The 26,613-nt window shown below is 31.3% G+C and overlaps 1 pseudogene; it reads right to left on the bottom strand.

Moving 5' to 3' along the window:
* Positions 1 to 638: 638 nt before the first annotated feature.
* Positions 639 to 26,613, bottom strand: part of LOC148955924 (AMP deaminase 2 pseudogene) — a 34,045-nt pseudogene continuing 8,070 nt past the window's right edge.

The following is a 26,613-nucleotide window of genomic DNA, read 5'->3' as shown; positions in this document are numbered from 1 at the left end:
AAGATTTTCAGCTTAAAAATAACAGAACTAAAGTCAACTGACCCCATGTTTCGGCCATATATGCATAGGTTCGTCACAAATGCCTCATTTTGGAATTGGTTGTGAGATACGAGATATTTGCATATATACGAAGCCAAAACTAGCTTTGACCCATAAATCATGTTTAAGACTGATTTGTTTGTTACTTGATCCGCGTTTGTCTTTCAGGCATTTCGCCTGCTTTAGACTATTTATTTTTTTTAACATATCCCTTCCCAATGAATTTATACGTGCTCACCAATTTAATATTCCTTGACAAGAGTAACAACTGATACTAAATGTCAAATGAAAGAGATAGATATGAATAGCAGAGAAGGACTTACCCAGCGGCTCTGCTACCAGCAATCACTTCATTAAGCGTCACCTTAAGAGGTAGAACTTCCTTGCCAAGAGATTTGGAAAAATCTAGAAGATTGCACAACTTTTTAATAGACACTCATCGGAGAAAACATTTAATTTTTGATACTCTACATTTATATTTAGTAACTTGACTAGAAGGTAGGACAGCACTAAATTTTAAACTGGAAAGCAGTAGATTTCAAAGAAGAGAGAAAACAACCAATAAAAGTGGTCCAACCTCGATTAGTTTTGGTTTCGTTTTAATTCGTTTGATTCGATTCGTTTTGATTTTCTTCGTCAATAAATTGTAAAAATATTTCACAAAGTTCTTCAAACAACGTTTCATGTCGAAACTTCATGCGGATATTTGGGACATTGGTTTTCTTTTTATCGTTCCCTTCTTCCTTGTAATTCAAACCAAGCCAGGCTTTTTTCCTTTCAGGCGAGAATCCGCTCACCAGCACTGAATTTCTGGCGAGTTCTGCTAAGTCTGGCCCATTGAGTTTCCACATTTGAGTGGCAATTGAGTATTCTTCCATTAAGGTTCTTTCGTCTGATGAAATAGCAGGGGATCATCAGAAGAGAGGCTTATCTTTAAACCTCTATTCAAGAACTTTTTTAGTGGATTTCTGGAATAGTCCAAAAACAGCAGATTGTTTGATATAGGTGACATCGCTATCCCAATTTGACTAAGATAAAATGCATATTGAAGACTAGGGGCCTTCTCCAGCATAATACCGTGAGAGATGTTTTCAGCTAAAAGAAAACCAACCGCCAAGCGTTTAACTGACCCAGCTTCTCCGCAATGAGGACGGAACGTATAAGTATTCAGGCCTCGTTCTTTCCTGAGTTGATTCAAGATACAAAGGTTTTCATACGTATAGTACGCATAGTACCAGTAGGGTGGGTTTTCTGTTGAAGTCCACTCTTCTGGAGTTATGATTTCACAGCCAAAATTATCTTGTTCTAGTTTCGATTCATCGTCAACAGAATCGAAACCAACAACATTCTTTAAGAAATTATGTAGTTCTGGGTGAGTTGATGGATCGTTGGTGACTTCAAACAATGGTGTAAACAAATTATCTATAATTGACTTGAAGTTAGCAACAGTCTTATATTTTATTATAATGTATGCAAAGTACAATGGCCAATTGAGGGACACTTTCAAGTGTATTACGGGGACACTGACTCACTCCTGTCAAAAGTTAAAACTGAAAATTTGTTAAATGATTTGGAAAATGGCAAGTACATTAGCTCACGAATGAACTGCACCAACTGGAATGAATCCCTCTACCCAGAGCTAGTGGAACGCCAGGTCCCAATTCAATTGTTAATGTTAAAATCTGAAACGGGTAGTGATTTGATATCCATTGTTGTGTTTCCTGGGCTGAAGGTATACTGTGTGAAAACGCAAAACAAGGATATCAAACATATTTGCAAGGGGGTTCCTACACACTTTCTAAAAAATGATTTTAATATGAGTTTCTATAGAAAATTTATGGAACGCAATTTAGTACCAAGAGAAAAAATTATGTCAGTTTACTCTTTACAACTTAAAAACTATCAAGACAGAGCTGTGAAAAACGGCCTATCGACCCCATCGAGAAGAGTCGTTGTGCTTGAAGATATTGTAATGGCAATGCTACACGATCACTATTTACTCCACGACCTATTTTATTATTTATAGCACGTAAGACAGTTAAGTCTTAACAAGTTTACTTAAATTCTTTAATGGAAAATGGTGTGTAGGTGGTGATGGCTGTTTTAAATTCTTTTTTTTCTTTCTATAAAGCGGTTTTCAATGTGTGCAAGGCAGAGCAATTTCTTCTTCATAAATTCCACTATTTAAATGATTTAATGCCCCCCTTCGGCCCCGGCCCGCCGCTGTGGGCCCCGCGGCGCGTCCCAGCCGCCGCAGCGGCCACCCTCGGCCTTCGACTGCTGCAGCGGCTGCCCCCGGGGGGGGGGGACCCCATTTCAAATTAAAAATTTTGTAAATAAAAATGTGATATTATTTTAAGTGTGTATATTTTAATAAATGATGTATTTTTTATAAATGACTAAATAAAAAAAGTGTATTTATTAAAGTGTTTTTTCTAGTGCTTATGTAAAATAAATGTTGTATTTTTTTATAAATAAATAAAAAAAAGTGTTTTTCTTGTTTAATGTGCTTTTTTCATGTTCAGTATACTATTTATAAAGTGCTATTACTTTTATGTATAATAAAAGAAAATATGATTCTTTATTGATTTTGTTGTATTTATTCTAGAACGGACTAGTATTAATAGGGAAATTATTTAGTCATTAGACATCTATAGTGTACATTTAGTTGTATGTGAACTGTTGAAAGGAAGATGTATCAATTTAAAACACCATTCAGATCGTTTCTGTGTGGGCCATCAATGTCAGGCAAAACGACACTCTTAACTAAAATAATTCAAAATTGCGATAAAATTTTTGTGGGAAAGCCGAAAAAAATCTACTATTGTTACAGTATTTGGCAGGAGTCATACGATAAAATAAAAGCTATTGCTATATCGGGGTTGGTGCAGATATAATTCATACAGGGACTTGATGTTTTCAGCATTATTGAACCAAACTTTTGGCTGATTATTGACGATTTAGCTGAATCTATTGAACAATGGCCAGGAAATGCTACAACTGTTCACTGTCGCTCTTATCATGAACAGATTTCAGTTACTCTGGTTCTACACTATCTCTTTCATCAGAGCAAATGTATGCGAACACTTGTATTGAACTGCACCTACTATATCATCTACAGAGTTGTTCGTGATTCTAGCTCGCTAATAGCTCTCAATAAACAAATATACTTCGGTGCCCCAAAATTTCTGCTCTCAGCATACAATCAGGCAACTAATAAACCCTATGGCTATATCCTATTGGATCGTAATCAAAATACACCCGAGGATCTGCGTGTAGTCATAGATATTTTTGACAATGAAATTACAGTATGTCTCCCCGTGAACAGTAAAAAGGGCTATTAGTTGCAATCATGAAACTGTAGAAACTACATGAAAATAGACATTTATTTTCCGGTCTAATAACTTAAAAACCCCCACTTAGAAAAGCCATAATAAGACACGGTAATGACAATGATTTCAACAATCTAATATCTCAACTTTTTTTAAATTTAACCGGGGGTAATATTTAAGTGCCAGAAGCAGTTAAGTAACAGGCAAAGTAACATAGTTCCATTGTACTTGCATTGGCCTTTAAAAAGAAAGGAAAAAATTTTAAAAGGAAACGTCTTCTTCAAGTGGGCGGTAGCTTTATCACACTTTTACTGCTGATAATTGCAGGACTTGTAAACAGTTTTCTCTAGATGGCTAAACCCTAAAAATTGACTCCAATAGAACTCTCTCTCTTACCCGTTGAACACTTTGAGAACAATCTGAGTAAATTCATTGACAACGAGAATATTGAGAATGATAAAAAACTGCTTTTACTTGAAGATGCACCTTGCCGAGCGGACAAACATAAGGTCCATCGCGCAAAGGCCAACGGTATTTATCACAAAAAAGATCCGTCTTCACATGATTTTTCTTCTTCTGCTATCATTGCTGGAATCAAATTAAAGAAGGAGGAGGATTGGGATTCGATAGTGTCGAGCATTGAAAATCTAATGCCCCGCTCATTTCTTGAACAAAGTAAACGACTCATAACATGGCTCATGGAAAGTGGTCAAGATCATATTCAAGTTGACAGCAACGAGAAAGGGATTATAATTCAGGGCAAGAGCTATAATCTACTTGATTTAATATACGATATGGTTCAAAATCGTGAAGGATTATTATCATTTAACGCTCATCCATATAATTTTTTAAATACATTAAACTTCCCCAAAAGCCCTATTACCAGTACGCACAATCTAAAAAAATTCAATGAACATGCACCCTCGTCGTCAACATCATTAAAACATGAACTAAGATGAAGAAGATTTTAAATCAGTCTTGGAAAATACTAGCACACCTAGTGGGAACATTGATTTGACAATGAGGAGGAGGAGCACACCACTGATAGCTAGACAAAAGAGAAGGCGTATCAATTCAACGTCACCACCACCATCATCAACCACTAGTATGCAAAAGGGTAGCGAACATTACATTACGTGTTTACATTCAAAGTGGCTGAAGTTATCACACATACTTATGAAAATATTGGGCAAGTAATAAGATTAAGTTCCCCCACCACTTATTCAAGATTTACTTTTGTTGAGATTTAAAAGGTATAAAGCTATCGACAGAGTAAAACCAGTTGTAGACGATTGAGAAATGATAGTCTTCGCTCTATCCATTATCAATAAACAAAAGCCTTTTCCCATTTCAAAAAATACAAAGTTGCAGATTTTTGCAGATATGAGCTTGAAACCTATGTTATAGGGTTTTCTGATACGCTGAATCTGACGGTGTGATTTTCATTAAAAATTTTTCACTTTTAGAAGATGTGTCCCCCCACTTTAAAAAATCAGGTGAGTTTTCTGAGGCTCGTAGCCTTTGTTGAGTAATACTAAACTTAAGAAAATTCATATATTTAGAATCAGCATTATAAGCCCATTCTTTTTATAAATTTTTTGACATAAAAGTTCCATTTTTAAAAGTTTCGATAAATATTGAGCCGTATCGCTTGTTTTTTTTTTTATTGTTTTTTTTTATTACGTATATGTTATTTCGTATATGAGGGGGTTCTCCCCTTATTCAAAACCACGTAATTTAAGTTAAAAATTAAAAAAAAATTTAATTAACAAACCCCTGAATCACAAAGGCCGTTTAATTAGAATAGATAGCTCTTTAGAAAGCACTAAAAAAAAACTGTAGCGTAAAGAGCGAAGTATTGACTTGGGGGAGAACCCCTCATATACGTAATAATTTCTGTTCATTTTAAGTTCTAATGTTGCTTCTTACTTTCAGTTGAAAGTACTTGTTTTTTTTTAATTTAATTTCTGATCGTTTTTTAAATAATGCTTGGAAATCAGGCGCCCCCTTCATAGAAATGTCCCTTACCCCAAAGAAACATCCTCCACGGAAAGATTCTCCCGAGTAACCCCCTCCTCCAGCCCCCCTCCCCCCCCCCACCAGAAAAAAATTCTTCCTGAAAATGTCCGGAAATGTATACTTCCCAATAACCAATACAATATGTAAGCAATGGGCAAAGTTCATAACTTGCAGCCCTTCCCCTGGGAACTGTGGGGGATTAAGTCATCGTAAAAGACATATTTATTAGATTTTCGACTATGTTGAACAAAATGGCTATCTCAAAATTTTAATTGGGTGACTTTGAGAAAAAAATGAGCGTGGGAGGGGGCCTAGTTGCCCTCCATTTTTTGGTCACTTAAAAAGGGCATTAGAACTTTTAATTTCCGTTCCAATAAGCCCTCTTACGATATTATAGGACCACTGGGTCAATATAATTACCCCCGGAAAAAAAAAAAAAACAAACAACAACAAATAAACACGCACCCGTGATCTTTCTTCTGGCAAAAAATGCAAAATTCCACATTTTTGTCGATAGGAGCTTGAAACCTCTGCAGTAGGGTTCTCTGATACGCTGAATAGGATGGTGTGATTTTCATTAAGGTTCTATAACTTTTAAGGGGTCTTTCCCCCTTTTTTCGAAAATCAGCCAAATTTTCTCAGGCGCGTAACTTTTGATGGGTATAATTAAACTTGATGAAACTTATATTTTTGAAATCAGAATTAAAATCTGATTCTTTTTATGTATCTATTGGTACCAAAATTCCGTTTTTTAGAGTTTCGGTTACCATTGAGCCGGGTCGCTCCTTACTTACAGTTCGTTACCACGAACTGTTTGATGACGTAAATTTATTAAGGCAGTGTTTTTATGTCTCTCTGTTAAGGGTCGTTACTTCGTTGATTAATTTCCAGGTTACTGATTCTGAATTTTTTTATTTTTTCCAGAAAATTAAAAGCATAGAGATTACTTAATCTAGTGACAAGAATCTGTAACATTTTAGCAGGAATGTAACATTTAGCAAACTCTTACAGATGGTTAGTTGTCATCAAGAATGTTTGGTTTGACTAGTAAGAAGGGAGTAAGAATCGTTTGAAGTTTTTATATGAATAAATTGGAGCCAATTTTTCTATGCAAAATGCCTTGTACTTTGACGGAGGAAAATAAAAAGAATGAGTCAGAGGTGATTTTAAATAAACTGGTAATTTTAAGAAATGAGGTTATTTTGACTAGGAAAATTTTATGCGCGGGGAGGATTTTTCTGAGGGGGAAACGTCTGAGGAAGGCATTAGGTGACACAATAAATAGTTGAGCAGCTAAAAGAAACTTTCGTTAAAAACCTAATTCAAAACTTGATTTTTCATTGGGTTTGCCCTGCTCGTTAAAAAATGACATATTTTCTCAGGAGCAAGGCCGTATCCAGAGGTGGTTTAACCTCCTCTTAAATTTAATCAGACTCGTAAAAACTCAACCAAAATATATATAAACAATTTTTTTTATTTTTTTCGCCCCCCCCCCCCCAAAAAAAAAACAAACAGATAATGTATTGCTTAGAAGTCATGCAATCAATTTTATTTGCCCCTCGATCAGTGGCGTAATTTTGTCAAAGTCCTGGGGGGGGGGGGGGCAAAGTTGGAGCAAATTTTTCCGAATGAAGTGAAAATGAAAGTGAAAACTTAAAAATGCTCCATATATTACCATAAAGGCAAAGATATACTAAAGAAAACTATCAGTTTCTCCGGGTAATTGAATTATGTAGGCTTATCTTAGTGACGAGATTTTTTGCAGAAACCAAATTTCAGCTGGGCGGGCAAATTGAGGTCTGGGAGGGCAAAATTGGGTCTAAGGGGAGCAGTTGCCCCTCCTGCTCCATAGAAAATCACGCCCTTGCACTCGGTCCGTTAAGAAATGGCTCGGAGATTTTGATAGCCGGTGGTACTTGTAAGCAGTAGTAAGCTTGTGCGCAATGTCAAGACAGGTCGTATAAAGCGACCAATCCCTTTATATTATAGACCTATAAAGTGATCAAACATGTAATATTTGGAACTAAGGACGAGATTTTGTAATGTAACCAGACTGGTTTCTGAGGCAACACCCATTTCTTAGGACCAATCAGAGAGAGCGGAGGCTACTCCATATACGATAACTTGATTAGTAATTGGATTCAAATAAAAGGAGTGATTTTCTAAAGATTTTTTAAAGAGGGGGGAAACATCTTCTAAAAGTGAAAATTTTTTAATGAAAATCACACCGTCAGATTCAGCGTATCAGAAAACCCTATAACATAGGTTTCAAACTCATATCTGCAAAAATCTGCAACTTTGTATTTTTTGCCAGAAGCAAAATATACGAATATAGAAGTTCGTTACGTAAGTTAATTTGTAAATTACGTCAGAACCAAATTTAGAGACAGCCATTTAGCAAAAGAAAAGTAAAATTTTTATGCAAATTTTGTTTACTTATTCAATGACGGCGAGCCAAAATAAAAGCTGCATTAAATAAAAAACGATCAGAAATTAAATAAAAGAAACAAGTTTTTTAAACTGAAAGTAAGGAGCGACATTAAAACTTAAAACGACCAGAAATTATTCCGTATATGAAAGGGGCTGTCCCCTCCTCAACGTCTCGCTCTTTACGCTAAAGTTTGACTCTGTCTCACAACTTTATTTTTTAAAACAATAAAAAACTTTAGCGTAAAGAGCGAGGCGTTGAGGAGGGGACAGCCCCTTTCATATACGGACTAATTTCTGTTCGTTTTAAGTTTTAATGTCGCTCCTTACTTTCAGTTTAAAAAACTTGTTTCTTTTATTTAATTCCCTTTAAAACCCGTTCATTTCTGAATCCACCTATTATCCAAGTTCAACTGTATGCTTTTTGTGCTTGGACAGCGGTAGCCCATTAATTATAAGTGATATTCGAGTTGAAACCCAAAGATTATTCGGGGATTATGCACAATGCAAGAACTATCCGAGTGATATATCATAGGAAAATAAGGAAATGTAAAGAAAGTGGAGAAAACATAAAAATATGAACAAAGGAGGTGTGAAGTGGAGGCCATGGATAAAATTGACGAAGATCTGGAAGATGCAGCCAGACAGCATAATAGGAAAATATTGTACTAGCATGTTAATAAATTTAGAAAGAGTTGTCAGACTGGACTTGTCCCAGTTAGAGATAGGAACGGGGCCACAATTAATCGTAAGAAAAGAGTCAAAGAGAGATGAGCATAACATTTTGAGAATGTGCTAATCCGGGATTGATTTACAGGAAAAAATATAGAGGGGAAAAACAAGAAAAGAATGAAAAAGTATTCTACATCTATGATATGAAATAAGATTTATTTTGTGAGGAAGAATTAGCAAAAGTACTGAAAATATTAAAAAAAATAATAATGATAAAGCCCCAAGTGCTGATAGTGTTGTAAAGGAGTTTCTTAAATACTGAGGCTAGAAATAAGTTACTGAAGATTATGAATTGGATTTTTGAAAAAAGGGGAATCATCTAATAATTTTCGGAAAAGCAAAGGCATTTTGAGAAATTTTCTGCCAAAATAAGTGTTCCAGGGTAATTGGACCGCTAATGGCAGATCAAATGAGAGGGGCTGTTTGTACGCGCCGATATATATATATATATATATATATATATATATATATATATATATATATATATATATATATATATATATATATATATATATATATATATATATATATATATATATATATATATATATATATATATATATATATATATATATATATATATATATATATATATATATATATATATATATATATATATATATATATATATATATATATATATATATTTATATATATATATATATATATATATATATATATATATATATATATATATATATATATATATATATATATATATATACATTTATGTATATACATATATATATATATATATATATATATATATATATATATATATATATATATATATATATATATATATATATATATATATATATATATATATATATATATATATATATATATATATATATATATATATATATATATATATATATATATATTACGAAAATTTTACGAAAAAGAAAGTTTTTTTAAAGAAAAGTAAAGGCCATATTAAACTTAATAGACCAGTAGAAATAGAAGCCTACAATAAGTCAAACTCAAAACGACCAGAAATTATTATTACAGAATAAAAATTTTTATTCTTTAAAATATTGGATCTGCCACTAAAATGTGTGATCTCCTTCAATTTTCTGAAAACTCCCTAAGAATTTTACGAAAAACACTTCTTAACAGACGTTTGGTATTTTCTTGGATAGGGCTATTGTGGCAACTTTTACCACAGCCACCAATAAATAGAACCCAAGTCCTAAAATTGGTCTCGATCAGGAACCTTTATCGCTATCTAAATTCACAAAGTGCAAAGATTTTCAAACAGAGGTGTTTATTCTTTAAAGTTCAGGAAAGGTCTGCCCATTTCATACGAAAACATTGATTGAAAACGAAACTAGTCTTATCTCAGCTCTCAGCCAAAACAGATAATTAGCCTTTTTAAGTTTCACAGGAACTACAATCTGAGAAAATAATTATCACGACGTAAAAAAAAAATGATAAACCATCCAGTGGCGGATCCAGAGGGGGGGCACTCCCCTAACTTAGTCTCAAGTAGTGTAATTTATCTAATTAACGAAAGTTTGCATTAATTAAACTTGCTCCTAACGTAACTTTATCGGATCACCCTATTTTGGGCCCCCCTCCCCCTAACAAAATCCTGGATTCACCCCTGAAACCATCACATCTGTTCCACCAATTATTAGAAGAGAAAAATTTCTTTATTTTCACAAATTTCATCAACCCCCCCACCCCCTTTTTTAGAAATCATAAATAGGCCAATCAGTTAAGTCCACTGTATATAAATAATAGATTAAGTCATAATTTGTATATAAATCAAGTCATACCTGTGAGATGGGACAGTTGCAAACCACTCGGCTGACTCACCAAGTTTTTTTCTGCTTTCGCAATTACAAATAATATAGTTTTGAACCACTTCTCATTGATTGACGCATACACACTAACCCGCTAATGCATGAATAAGTGGGAGGAGCCTTTTGTTCGCACCGAGAATGAAGAGCCAGAAATCATCTGCGGTAAACTTACTGCCTAATTGTATATACAGTGGGTTTTAGAAAGAATAGAGGATGTGTCTACCAAATTTTCACTCTTAGGTTAATAATTGAGAAGTGAACCACCTGAGTTGTGAACCTGAGTTGTGAACCACCTTTAGTGCTCAGTTTTATAGATTATGATCAAGCGTTTGATTCAGCTGATAGAAGAGCTTTAGCGAAGGTCTTGTCCTTGCATGGTACACCAGACAAGTATATTAAATAATTAGTGCTATGTTCGAGGAGTACACTGCTATGGTTAAGGTCTGACATAAGTTTAGTAGTTGGTTTTGTAGTCAACCAGGAGTTAAGCAGGGCTGGAAATAAATCATACTGATAACTTAAACATCCTAGATGCTAATAAGACTAAGTCACTAAGGCTAGGAATAAGTGAAGATGAAATAGTGACTATCGGTAACGAAAATATCAATCAAGTGGACAGCTTCACTTACCTACGCAGAATCAAACAGTTCGTGGTAACGAACTGTAAGTAAGGAGCGACCCGGCTCAATGGTAACCGAAACTCTAGAAAACGGGTTTTTGATGCCAATAGATATATCAAAAGAATCAGATTTCAATGCTGATTTCAAATATATAACTTTCATCAAGTTTAGAGTTACGCATCAAAAGCTACGGGCCTGAGAAAATTTGGCTGATTTTCAAAAAAAGGGGGAAAGACCCCCTAAAAGTTATAGACCCTCAATGAAAATCACACCATCATATTCAGCGTATCAGAGAACCCTACTGTAGAGGTTTCAAGCTCCTATCTACGAAAATGTGAATTTTTCTATTTTTTGCCAAAAGAAAGACTACGGGTGTGTGTTTATTTGTTTGTTTGTTTTTTTTGTTTTTTTTTTTCCCCAGGAGTGATCGTATCGACTTAGTTGTCCTAGAATATCGTAGGAGGACTCATTCGAATGAAAATTAAAAGTTACATTTCACTTTTTAATTTACCAAAAAAAATGGAGGGCAACTAGGCCCCCTCCCACGCTCATTTTTTTCCCAAAGTCACCCGATCAAAATTTTGAGATAGCCATTTTGTTCAGCATGGTCGAAAATATGATAAATATGTCTTTTGGGATGACTTAATCCCCCGAAGTACCCAGAGGGAGGGCTAAAAGATATGAACTTTACACAATGTTAACATATACTATTTGTTATTCGGAAGTATACAGAATTTTTCAGTAGGTTTTTATTATTCTATTGGAAGGAAGGGTTGGTAGTGGGTTAGGTTTGAGGATCTTTTCGTTAATGAAGTTTTAATTGGGGAAGGGAAATAGCCATGAAGGGGGCGCCGGACTTGCCAGCATTATTTATTGGTTATTGGGAAGTATACAACCATTTTCAGGAAGGATTTTTTCTGGAGGGGGGCTAGAGGAGGGAGTTACTCTGGAGAATATTTCCGTGGAGGATGTTTCTTTGGGGTAAGGGACATTTCTATGAAGGGGGCGCCGGATTTCCAAGCATTATTTAAAAACGATCAGAAATTAAATAAAAAAAACCAAGTTTTTTCAACTGAAATGTAAGAAGGAATATTAGAACTTAAAACGAACAGAAATTATAACGTATGTGAGGGGGTTCTCCTCCAAGTCAATACCTCGCTCTTTAAGCTACAGTTTTTTTTAGTGCTTTCAAAAGAGCTATCTATTCTAATTAAACGGCCTTTGTGATTCAGGGGTTTGTGAATAAAATTTTTTTTTAACTTTTAACGTAAAGAGCTTGGTATTGACTAAGGGCAGAACCCCCTCATATACGTAATAACATATACGTAATAAAAAAAAACAATAAAAAAACAAGCGATACGGCTCAATAGTAATCGAAACTTTTAAAAACGGAATTTTGATGTCAATAAATGTATCAAAAGAATGTGTTTATAATGCTGATTCTAAATATATCAATTTTATTAAGTTTAGTATTACTCATCAAAGGCAACAAGCCTGAGGAAATTTACTCGATTTTTTAAAGAGGGGGAAACATCCCCTACAAGTGGAAGAATTTTAATGAAAATCACAACGTCAGATTCAGCGTATCAGAAAACCCTATTACATAGGTTTCAAGCTCATATCTGCAAAAATCTGCAACTTTGAATTTTTGCCAGAAGAAAAATATACGAATATAGAAGTTAGTTACATAAGTTAATTTGTAAAGACATTCATTTAGCAAAAGAAAAGTAAAATTTTTATGCAAATAAAAGCTGCATTAACTAAAAAACGATCAGAAATTAAATAAAAAAACAAGTTTTTTAAACTGAAAGTAAGGAGCGACATTAAAACTTAAAACGAACAGAAATTATTCCGTACATGAAGGGGCTGTCCCCTCTCAACGCTCGCTCTTATTCCGTATATGAAAGGGGCTGTCCCCTTCAACGCCTCGCTCTTTACGCTAAAGTTTTTTATTGTTTTAAAAAAAATTGTGAGACAGTCAAACTTTAGCGTAAAGAGCGAGGCGTTGAGGAGGGGACAGCCCCTTTCATATACGGAATAAAGAGCGAGGCGTTGAGGAGGGGACAGCCCCTTTCATGTACGGAATAATTTCTGTTCGTTTTAAGTTTTAATGTCGCTCCTTACTTTCAGTTTAAAAAACTTGTTTTTTTTATTTAATTATTAGTAAAAACGGTGAGTGCAGTGAAGATACGGTAAAGAATAGACACGGCCCAGGGTGTGTTTTCACAGTTTAAATAAGTTTGGAAGAATACAAAGATAAGTTTGCGAACCAAGATTAGAAAATTCAAAGCTATCCTGATTACAGTGGTCAAGAATGGTTCTGAAGTATGTATGCTCCCCAAAACGGAGGAAGATTTGTTTGATGTTTTTCCAGATAAATAGTTTTCAGATTGTTTTGGGAGTTAAAACTTACCAAGTTGTATCTGGCACGAGTGTCTAAAACTGGAGGACAGTTTAATTATAAACTAGCAAAACTGAATTGTATGAACTATAAAGTAAGCTATAGCTGACCCCGTGGGGATTCACTACGTCATCTTGTTTTTATCTTTGTTGTTTTGTAATATGGAACAAATAGTTACTATCATCTATATATGTGTTATATCTACTAAATAGTTGGATTGAAGTTCTAGGGTTGGTAGGTTTTTTTACGGTTGTTACCCATTAACAATGGAACGTTTTTTAGATGTAGACAGTTTTGTGGTACTGGCACTCATCATAACGAACAATATGAGAACGGGGTGTTGGAGATCAACCACTCATTTGTGAGTGTGGTGTTTTTGTGTACGATAATACCACAATATTTATACTAAAATATATTGTGTAGCATTGTTTAGTAAATGTGTTGAATGAAATTGTGAACTTTGAGTTATAATGACTTTTAGGTGTGTTAGTTATAAATGCGTCGTTTTATATAAATAAGTTAGTTTCATATACATTACATGAAGTAGCGATCCGTCTCAAAGTTAACATACAATATAAAAAAAGTAATTTTTGTACAGAGATAGACATAAAAATAATCATTTATTATTTCATATTTAATATATATAAATTTCTTAAATATTAATGCTGCACATCAAACGTCATGTGCCAGATACCATGGGTATTGTTTTAAAAACAAGTATGACATACACTCTAAATATTGGAGAACCTTAAGGTAATTAACACCATATTAAGATTTTAAGATAAACATACGATCCAGTTTTTAAGCTTATCTATACTAAAATGTGGAATTGTCCATTTTTTGCAATATTAACTATACCGGGTGCGGTGGTAGGTGTGTGTTTGTTTTTTTTTTGTTTTTTTTCCCAGGGGTAATTGTTTTTAACAATTTTTCCGAAAATATATTATGATGTCTCCTTTTACATGACATTAAAATTAATATATACATCTTAAGTATAACAAAAAAAATGGATTGCAACTCGGCCTACGCATACTATTAAATTATTATAAAAAACACAAAATTAACATTGCGAGAGATAAAGTTTGTTCAGCATAGTCGAAAATTTAATAAATATGTCTTTTACGATGACTTAATACACCCCCGGTCCCAGTTGACGGGACGCACTTTATTAACTTTGCAAAGTGATTAAAGTTTGGAGAGGTGATGGGAAAGTATAGACACATTTGAAGTAATAATTTTTTTCGGGTGGGGGGGGGGGAGGGGGTTACTCGGGATAATAGGTTAGGAGTTGATGGTTGGTGTGTTGAATTTGATGGTATCGGTCGGGGCGCCTGATGTACAATAACTATTTAAATAAAGATCATAACTTAAATTTAAAAAAAAAACAAGTTTTTTAAAATTAAATTAATACTAAACATGATAACTTAAAATTAACATAAATTAACAATTATAGTAGGTGGTTATACCCATAGTCAATAACATGCTCGTTAAGAGCATGTTTTTTTTTAGTGCTTTAATAAAATCGCTATAGTCTAAGTAAAAGGAGTGGTGTTGGCTTGTTGGTTGTTTTAAATTTTGTTTTTAAATTTCAACTTAAATTGCTGTTTTTGTTATAATGGGATAACCCAATAATATACTTAATAAAATCTCATTAATAAAAAAAAACAATAAAAAAAAAACAAGCGATGAGGCGAAATATTAATATAAAATTTTAAACATGGAAAAATGATTTAAAAAAGTTTATAAATATAATGGACTTATAATTATCATTATAAATGTATTAATTTTATTAATTTTATTATTACTCATCAAAGGCTACGAGCCTGAGAAAATTTACCTGATTTTTTACGGAGGGGGGAAACAACAAATAACATTTAAAGAATTTTAATGAAAATAACACAAACAGATTAATTGTATAATAAAACAAAATCACAGATGTTTCAAAGTCATATCTTCAAAAATCTTCAGCTCTGTATTTTTTTACAGAATACCACGATACTAAATTAGTTGTTTAATTGAAATAAAGACTTTTTTTAATTTAAAAATAAATTTATTATACAATTAAAATAATAATGGTTTACGTTTTTATGGGTTTGTATTTTATTTTTGAAGCCTTTTGTTCTTTGAATATTATAACACTCCTCTTGAAAATATACACAATACTACCCTCTAGCTCTCGCAACGTGTTTGATTTGTTTCCAAGTATTTTTTATTAAAATATAATAGAGATTTTATTAAGATTTCTTAATTAACTGTTAAATCATTAAGGCAAATGTTGTTTTACGATAAATTATATTTAATTTCAAACTGATTGACATACTGACCCACCTGTGACATAAAACTATCAGATCTTTTCATTAAGTCAAGTCCTAACTTAATGTGTTAAAGTAGACCTGATACTCATTGTCAGGACGATTATATAATCCGTGTAAAACTTGTGTGTGGCGTGCTGACTCATAAAAATAATACCTTTGCAGGAAGTTTTGTAGAACCGTGTTTCGACGACGTTATTTTGTATTAACAGGTATGAAATTGTGATTAAGTTCTCTGTTTGAAACAATCAATTGTTACAGTGTCATATCTTAACTGGACTCTGCGTACATTGCGAAAAAATCAAAATCGCTGACAATCATCTAGCGATAGCGGCTTTCATTTAACATTTCAAGAGCTAGAAGAGTGAACTAGGTTGAGGTCCCATAGATTGGGTTGGGTTGGGTCAACCTCCATGCATCATTTACCACTTCTGCATTCAAACAATAGTTTTATTTATCAATTATAAAAAAATATTAAGACGCACCTGTACGTTTGTACACATTGTCGTTAAATTCTCAGGCTAAGGAGGGGATGGGTTAAAGGTGAGACTAAAAAAAATGCGCCGTGTAAGGTAGAATTATGGGTCCGGTAGCTGATATTTACTCATACAATTATAAGTGTTCGAACTAAGAAATAAATTAGAAACCAGTGTCGATGTGATTTTCTCTTTGAACTGCAGGTTCTTTGTTTATTTATGGATGCGAGTCGTATAAAGGGGGTTTACTAACCTAGTTAAATCCCTAGTCTTATCGCCCAGTTATCATTTATTGTGTGTGTCTGTGTGTTCTTTTTGATAAAATTTAAAAATATTTAATAAAATTTATGTCAGCTCACATATTTTCATGTTAGCATAGAGTTTTTGAAAGTCAGTTTGTTCTTAGCAACTAAAAACTGTACTCGCGTCACATCCCAGGATACACAGTTCGGTTAAAATCTTCTGAACTAATATGTGTATGTCACTGTAAATCTGTGTCAATGTATGAGAGCAGGCTGATAAACAGATAAGCCTCAGAGGTATCGACGCTTTAATTAATGACGACTCTTACTCTACGGTTTGATATTAGGCTTTTAAAATATCTCTCTTCTTTTATTAATATCTAGATATTATATATTGGTGTAAAATATAATCTAATAATACTATAAAACCGCTAAGGACAGAAAGACAGACACTGAAAGAATAACCTCAGATACCCGTTAACAAGAGTTTTTGTTCAGAACGTATAGTAATAAATAACTAGTTGGATAGGATGGAAAAGTGCTGAAAGACCGATCTGTATTTCTTAGGTGGTTAATAAGTTTGGTTCTCTAAATGGGTTATTCTCTAGTGCGAGTCGGTTTAAGATTTTTCTTGTATGAATTTTAGTCTTTAATTCTGACAATTTCGTTTTTAATCAAATGCAGGGTCGGAGCGTTGGTCACCCCTGTGGTTAAACGGCGGGCCTGGTTGGCCCCCCGAAGGGAGTCAACCCGTGATGCGGGGGTTTGATAGTCGTATATATTTGATTATAAAAAAAGACTTTTGTTTATTATAAAAATTAACTCTTCTTATTATTTGTTTCCTTAATAATTGTTTTCTTTATTCTTTTTGTATTTATTTTTATTTTTCTATTATCTGATACAGTATAGACTTACATATACTTTTTTCGATAAAGCAAGTTTATTCCACATTGAGATTAGCCCAATAATCAAAGACTTTTACTTTTGGAGATCCTTCCCCGCCCCCCCCTCAAAATTATAGAACTCGTCCCAAAATACCGAGGAGTCTATACAGCCCATCCATCAAGTCAGATAAAATTTAAATTTTGAAAATTTTATCCATAATGGTAGGGGAGGGGGCTCATGCCCGTTGGCTGAGGAATGGATGAACGTTGTTTTATGTCAAATATTATATTTTTTTTGTACGACAGAAAAAGTAGTCTTAATTACGAAAAGAAATGTTTTCCACTGATGTATAGTACACCATTTTTGCGTATTGAGTACATCAATATATATTATCATCTAGTCCCTGTAAATTTTTATTTACCCCAGGGCAATATCATAATGTTTTTATTAATGACAAGTTGGTATCGTTTAATAATATGATTTCTAAAATTTAAAAAATCGATAAGTAAATCTACATAATGTTATTATGAATCTATTTGATTTATTGACTGTAATGAATCACCAAGACTTTACAGCTGTCAATAATCCACAGTATTATATATAGTAACTCAGCCATATGTGATTCATATCAAAGTGTGAATAAATTATTTGTACACTTCTAGTGTCTTGTAAAACCTCATGCGAACCTATACAGTTATAGCTTCAGTTCATATATATGTTATAGATCAAATCCAACGTTTTTTAAATGATCAGAAATTTTAGAAGTAGAATTTTGGATTAAACTTCAGAAGACAATTAGACATTATAGACCTTAATTACTTGAAGAGGTTTAGGCAAATAGCAAGGTCAGTAGTTTACCTTTTTATTTTTTTTTTTCGATCATTGTGTTTTAAACGAGTGATTTCAAACTTTATTTAAGTAATATTAATAAAATAAAAAAGTTATCAAACATGTAAAATACTTTAAATACTTCTAATAAAAAAAACGAAAAAAAACGTATATATTAACTAATGTGTGGTCAGTTTTATGCGGACATACTATTTTTAGATTTTTTTGTTATAATCTCAACTAAAAATTAACCTGTAAATGTTATAAATGTATCTATAAAATATAGTATGAAACAAATTGTTTACTCTCCTGATCAAAGATAAGTATCTTTTATAATTTTTTTTTCATTTTTGTTATGTGTCGTGATGATGAATACTTATTTTTGGGACTGTGTAATCTTATCATACTTCTAGAAGTTCATAGTTTTATTATAACTTCGAGGATCACGTCACGAAAATATAACATACCAAAATAGTCTATCTTTTTTATTAACCTCTCGAATTACGCGCGTGGGTGGGGGTATGTAGGTCACTGTAAATTGTACTAAATTACGGTATAAGGTAATCGGTAGGGTATGAGAAAAGACGTCCTGTCCAAGAATATCAAGCCCATTTACATCATGAAAATAAATTTACTATAAAGACTATAAAACTGATTAATTACACTTAATATTCTACTGAGCTATCTTGTCTATTTTATGAATTTATATTAGTGGGTGTGAATCTCGGTATATTAAAATGATGGTTTTCCTAATTTTAAATTTTAATACTGTAGTCTGTTTGCTGGCTATAGGTTATGAACTGGGCACCTATAAAGTTTTTTATAGAGGTTTGATCATAAAAACTTCAGACTGTGCTTAGTCGAATGGTAATAAGTCGATCTAATGATATTTTTAATAAGAGTCAAAGGTATCGGAGGGCAGCTACTAGAGCTTTTTCGTATGTGAAATATAGTATCTTTAAGCTTTTATGAATTTTAATCTTTGGATTTCATCCAGTTAATTTAATAACTATTATTTGTACTCACTCTTTCTGGTTTTCTTGTTTTTTCCTTTCTATAGTATATGTATATATATATATATATATATATATATATATATATATATATATATATATATATATATATATATATATATATATATATATATATATATATATATATATATATATATATATATATGTATATATATATATATATATATATATATATTTATCTCTATTTTAGGGCAGCTTTGTTCGTTCAAAGGATGTTCATGAAAGCTTATGCCAACAGAACAAAAGCAAAGATTCTCTATGTTACTGAAACTGGCAAATCACTTGGTTTTTAAAATCATTCGGCACATATATTCTCATAAGATTTCAATGAAGAGGTGATACACTAGATTATTTTTTATATCTATAAATTTTTTTTTTTTTTAAAAAAAAACAAAAAAAAAGTCACACATGAACATGAATAAAAAAAACAAACAAACACTAAATTACTTTTTAAAATAAATTAACAATTAGAATTGGTAATTTTAATAAAAATAATTTTTAATATTAAAATAAACCAACTTATAAATGAATAAGAAAAAAGAGCAACATAGAAATAAGTACTTTATTCAATTATTCTTTAAACAATGCTTAATACTGCATTTTGATACTCTTCGAATATATGCGTGTGTGTGTTGCGTTAATGCCGACAATTTATTATAATCAGAGTATGCAATTTTAATGTTTTTAAATGTTGAGTAACTCAAAACTGACTTTAAATGGAAGATCGAGTCTAACTTGTGTTATACTGTTAATGTATGATACTCTCAATTGGGACGTAGTAGTTGGAATACTCGTGTTAATACCTTTTGTCGAAAAGTATCTAACCGCCTCTTGGCATGTTTCTGGTTATCTACAGTACTGGGTGTCTGTATATTTAGTAAAGGGTTTGCACAGGATTGTGATTAAGCCTCTGACCGTCTATGTATTGTAATACATGTCACTTTACTAATTACTTTATTTGATATTTTTATCCATAATTTCTTTAAATAAGTTAATGACACTTTGGTTGTTAAATTTAATAATTCTTAGAATAAATGTTTTTTCAAATAAATACTTAGATATAAAATAAATATCAACATTGAATATGTATCCTGTGTTAAATGATTATTATCATTTATGTATACTTTTCAATAATACAATATCAGGAAAAATTATTCTGTTTAAAAGTCTTACATCTTTCTTATTAATCAATTTTAGTATAATTAAATTTTTTTAATAGTTTGTTGATGGTTAGATAGTCCTTTAGATTACAGGTTTATGTGTATATAGTTTATTCATATATCTTCGTGCTATATTTCTTACTAAATATACTCTTTAATATGAAGAAAACATATGCACATAGTTTATGTTGTATTAACATGGGTTTTTTTTGAATAAAAAAAAAGATTAACCTTAAGGATCTATGTACCGAATACTCGCATGTTGGCTAATTTATGCAGAATTAGTTACACTTTTATTCATTATTTGTAAAGACAATTGTTATATGTATTTTTTTATAGTTATTAAATATATCTTAAATGTCGCTATGATAATTACTTAAAAAAAAGTGCAAAAATTTCCTTGAGACGTCTCTTGTTTTTATAACTTTTAATGAAATAAATATACCATATTAGCGTTTTTATAATTCAGATTGGAAACGTGCTCATGAAATGAATGAATAAACCTAATATGTCTTATGTTATTCGTTATTAAAGCACCCGGGTGACGGCTCGTGTAAAATTCCGACACACATTGTGTTCTTGTAATCGTGTTTCTTATATGGTATTGTCCTTAAATATTTTTTTTGTTACCAGTATTATGTAAAATTTTTTTGTATAGGATTTGTGAAAAAATTCGGAAGTGTTTCAACCACTGATAAGGTAGAAAAATTTTTACACAATTCTGAATAAGAGGTTAATTGACCACTGTAATTCTCCAATCATATCATCGTGAGTACTTTTCTAATTTATAGTTTTCATCATATTTGTATATCTACTGTAGTGGTTGGTTAGTATTTGTTTTTCTCAAGAGATTAAACGAATATTATAATCCTTAGTACTTCAGAACTTATAATAGTTTATTGAAATTAAAATTTTTATTTCAACTTTCCAAAAAGAAATATGCAAAAAAAAGTTTGTTCAATAACAAGGTCTCGATAGATCCCGATTGACCGGCTGAGATGGCTTGAACACGGTCTTTAGATGAAAGAGGAGCGATCGACATATATCGTCAGTTTCTGAGATAAGTCTAAGGTCATAAAAATAAACTTTATGTCCTTCGTGTATTGGATAATAATTTCCTGAAATACTAAAAACATATACGCTTGGTGGTTTATTATTTTTCTACTTATTAGTTCAGATTGGTTTATGTACAAAGATCCTGCGATGCTGTGTTTGCCCAGTAAGATAGGAGATTATGTGGGTCATTAGTAGTAGTAGAAGTACTGTGATTCACTTTACTATACAGTAGCACTTATAGTCTGTCTTTTATTTGATAAGTTATCGGAGACTGATGTCTGTTAGAACGTTTGGTATGATCGTATCAAATGGATTCTATGAGACAACCTTATGTTATTTTAAAGTATTTTAACATCAAAGTAAGAAGTTCAAAAGTTTTAAAATGACATATTATTACGGTTGTCAGAAATATATATGAATATTTAAGAGGGATTACCTAGCACATTTATACAAAATTTATAAAGCATATTTAACTATTTCACTTTGTCATTTTTATTTAATAAATAACAGTGAATTGTTATCACTATCATAATATTGAATTACTAACGTCTTGGAATTACTCTGAATATATGAGGACAACTCACGCGAACCGGGAGACTGTTCTTGTCTTTGTTTGTTGAAATGCTGCGGTGTTCTTGGTTATACATTGGTGTAAATTTTGGTCCCGGCTAAAATCATTTTCCCTTGAAAGTAATTAATATAAAATTTTAATACAGATATAGTTAAATAATTGCTACTAACAAAAAAATACTTCTATACAATTAAGAACAATTTTAATGTATCAACTTAATAAATTAATATTTATATTTTAAAGGTATCATATCTTTGAATTATAAAACTATATCTGTTAAAATAATATTTAAACGAACAACCCCTATAGTTGATTTATTCACATTATTATTATCTCTTTATTTTAAAATTTTATAATCGTCATTTACCTATATGAAACAAAACGTAAATTTTATATAGAAAAAATATGAAATATAATAACATTAAAGTTAGAAACTCGTAAAGTTATTGTACAACGTTTTCATTTTTTTATTATCATTCCTTTATGGATGTTTTTATATTTATTAATATACACTTTGTAAATGTAGAGCTCATGATATTTTATTAATTAAGGATTTAATAAATATAATAATATTTTACACAATGATATTTTTTTGTCTCATATTATAATTAATTTCTTTAATTAATTTGTAGGCCTGATTTAATTAAATTTTAATTATAGTTAATATTGTAATTCTTGTTGTATTATTATTTCATATTGTATATTTCTTAGTATTGATAATAAAGATTTATGTAAATCCCGTCTCCAATCTCATCACTAATACATTAATAATAGAGTCCCTGTATTTAATCCTCAACTACAGACGTTAGAGTATCCTTCTTAGATAGTCACAACAATCTAGTGGATAATCAACTAACTTTTGGGTACACCCGGTATTGTTTTTTTTTATATATATATTCGGTGGGTATTCGGTCTTGGCATACATTGGTGTAGTAGAAAAGTGTGTAGTATGAATATATCCGCTGACCTGTTGTTATATATAAATCACATAATAAAAAGATGACTGATTAATACTAAATATACATAATAACTAATAAATTTTTGATCTGCTAAAGATTATCAAATCTTTATAATGTATGTAATTTACATCAGTTTCATAAAATCTACGTATTTAAAAATTCGTATACTCTATTTACTTAATTTTTTTGAAATAAATATCAGAAATTATCTCTAACAAGTTAATAATGGTCTTAATTTATATATAAAGATATTTGCATTCGATCTTGATATTTTGTGTACGTAGATCTAGAATATAACAGATATCCTAAAACTCCTAATGTCAAGTATTTAACTGTACATTTTTTGTGAACTACAAAACATAAAATTACAACAGGTGCTTAGTTGTGTCTATGAAGCTTAGATAGTCAAATGATTATATTGAGTTTAAACCACTCATTATGAGTATTAAATTGCGTCTATAAGGAATGACAAAAATCCTAATTCTATGACCGATAATACTTTCGGTAGACTATTTTATGACTTTTCTACTAATCAATAAAGATCTATTCAACACTCAGTGTAATGTGTAGGCTTATTGTTAAGAATTTAAAATAAATTTACATAAAACATTTTTTTATGCTATGTTAGCAGACTTATTACAAGATCATGATCAATAAACGCAGAACTATGTTTATAACGATGATTCTAGATTACATAGGTTATAATTGGGTAAGTATATTAGAGTACTTATGGTTATTTTATCCATAAGTTTCGCTCTAAAATTAAGAAATATTTTAAGTTATAATTATATAAACGTTAAGTTTCAGATTCATAAAAAAGTAATTATTAAATATACTGCAGTTAAAGTAGCTTATAAGTATTTGGAAAAAAAAATCTTTATTAATTGGGTTATGGTATATGGTAACAAATTTAGTATTCCGAATTTTTCTGTTATTAGCATTGAGTGATTAAACCTTTACTAATTTAGATCGTTTTTAGCAGATTAGGGTATTCCGAACATTCGTTTTAAAGATCCACAAATTCGACTATTTTTAAAAAATTTTAGAAAAGACCTTAGCTAGACTGGGTCTAGTCGTATTTTAGACGATGGGCCGTATTGACTGTCCCACAGCAGTTTGGTGGCCAATAGAGGTTCAGATTAAAAAGAATCAAACTATAGAGGTTGTTTCTACTTACATATTATTCTAATTATACTATTAATTTTATTTTTTATAATATTTAATATGATTTAATAATTAATTGATGCACTGCTAATTGACACAAGTCTTATTATGACTTTGGAAATTGTGTCCTCTATGAAAAAAGATTCTATCTTTTTTTCTTTACATGTGTTTTAATCAGTTTCGAATTTGACATTATCATAAAATATGGCACCTTAGATATCAGTTGTATATTAAAACCTATAATACTTGATATTGTCTGTTAACACTAGAAAGTTGTTCAAGGTATTGAAAATGTACTGTGATAAACATGCTCTGAAAGAATTATAGTCTTAATGTTGTAAAATATGTTAAAACTTGAAATAAGTCTATGAACTTGTCCCTAATTACATAGTCAGCTGTTAACTTAATTACCTAAATCTGACGCGGCTCAACTCCACAGTCCAACTGTGGTTAAAGGGTAGTTTAAAAGTGCCTAACCAGTTCTGCAATTGACTCAAATTCATAAAACGTTAAATGTATTTATGTTAGCCTCGATACTGCAAATGGTGTGGGGATTTCACCTGTTGCTTCAGCCAAGACTAATTTAAACTACAGAAAGAGTTACTAATGTTGTTAGTCTGTTTGTTCAACCATCACAAGCGGTTTAGAACTGACTTTTGGTATGTGAGTGCAGAGATAAGACCCGCTGTGTTTATGTAACTTTCGAAGGACGGTCAGAAGATTAACCGGCAACGTCCGGTCGTTATAACAGTACCTTGACAAGCAAAACTTGATAACAGATCTTCGGTGATAGGACGTTCATTTGATGAAGATTACTAAAATTAAGTTACCTGACAGTATATTTCGGTCATTCCAGAGGTCAAGGAAAAGAAACCGGACCTTATATAATAGGGTAATTCGTGAAGCGTTTTCTTTATGTTAAATTGGGTTAGTATTACTATTTCTCTATAAATCTGTTTATTAAAAGTATATTGGTGATACCAGTTTAACTGAATCCAGTAACATAGAGCACCAAAGGATTCCATGCAATCAAAATTCAAGTTCTATAATAACGTGCTTCTATATTTTTAATAAGCAAGTGAATGTCTAGTTGCTGAGAACGGTTATAACGAAAGATACATTGTATATCAACCGATGTTGAGGAAAAGGTCTCCAGGGTTCTTTAGGGTGAATTTTGCGGGCCGCCTCTTAAAATTTACCGAATTGGTGTGCCCCCCTGTTAGATGGCAATTTAAAAATTCGGTTTTCGATAGTGACAACTAGTGTATACTTGAATGAATGACTAATGTCGTTTTACTGCTAATGTTACTCTTGACTAACAATAACTAAGTTTTATATCTTCATTATTATATTGTCTAAAGCAAAAATTTTTTATTTATTTTTTTTTTTTTAGCATTTATAATAAGTCGTTATTTTTTTTATTAAAAGTCTTTTTATGTTTGGCTTTTTGTGGCCCCAAAACCAATTTAACAGTAAGTAAGCGTATTACTGTTCAACTGTTTACGCTGCTTACCATTGAGCTCTAAATTGAAATTTAAACTAAAAAAAGAAAAAAAAAGAAAACCCACTCGTATTATCTTAAAGGATCGAAAATTGAAGCCCATATGTGTTGAGTGCTTGGTAAATTTGTGTAGGTCGCGGGTCAATAGTACTCTGTATTCGTCAGTTTTTAAATCTATTCATTTTCATCTCTATATTATTTATATTTGATAGGATAAATAGTTCTAATTTGGTCATTAATTTTGTCCGTCCCATACTATTATAATGGTAATAAAAAAAGGAGGCATCTTTGAGAATAACGTATATTTTTTTTTATAATGCTAGGCACTAAACTTTACGCCACATTAGCTCCTATTTATAATAACAGATATAACCTTTATATGATTTAACATAAATTAGTATGCTAATTTTTTAATAAATAGATAATTCCTATATATCTAAATTGATAGTTTCCTTAAAAGTGTTTAGAAAATCCATCTGCAAGATAGTGAGATATTTATTATAGATGAAAGATCAAACATAACAGATCTATTATAAAAATAACTAGATTACATTTCTTTTTTGTTTCTCGAAAAATTAAGGACAGCTTTAAAAATCTACGTTAGAAATCATAGAACATGTATTGTGTACATATCGCGATTGTTATTAAGATATTAAGTCTTAATGAAATATGATATTTGAGTAACTTATGATTAGGTCTAACTAATAAACTACCTAAATGTAAGATACATTCTAATGGTATGTGTCCCTTTACTCTATCCTTTTTTTGACGTCGAGATTCGATATTCCAGATGTTTAACTTTATTGTTTTAGTGTCTAACAGTTTAGACATAATATGATATCGAATTCGTTTTCTTTCACGTAAAATACAAAAGTGTTGATTTTTAATATTTGACAAATAATCGTGTCTTTGATGTGAATCTTTCTTAAGTAATGTGTTCTCTCTTTTTTGTTAATTTAATATTTTTTAAAAACCCTTTAAAAAAAAAAAAAATAACTCTTACTACAAAAACAGTTAGGTGAACGCAAAGTAATTAAGGAGCGA

The sequence above is a fragment of the Artemia sp. Qi Xiang Cuo genome, chromosome 1 (genome assembly GCF_049724085.1).
Source record: "Artemia sp. Qi Xiang Cuo chromosome 1, ASM4972408v1, whole genome shotgun sequence".
Taxonomy (NCBI): Eukaryota; Metazoa; Arthropoda; class Branchiopoda; order Anostraca; family Artemiidae; genus Artemia; species Artemia sp. Qi Xiang Cuo.
Note: the sequence above shows the minus strand (reverse complement) of the source record. Positions and strands in the feature narration are given on the sequence as shown.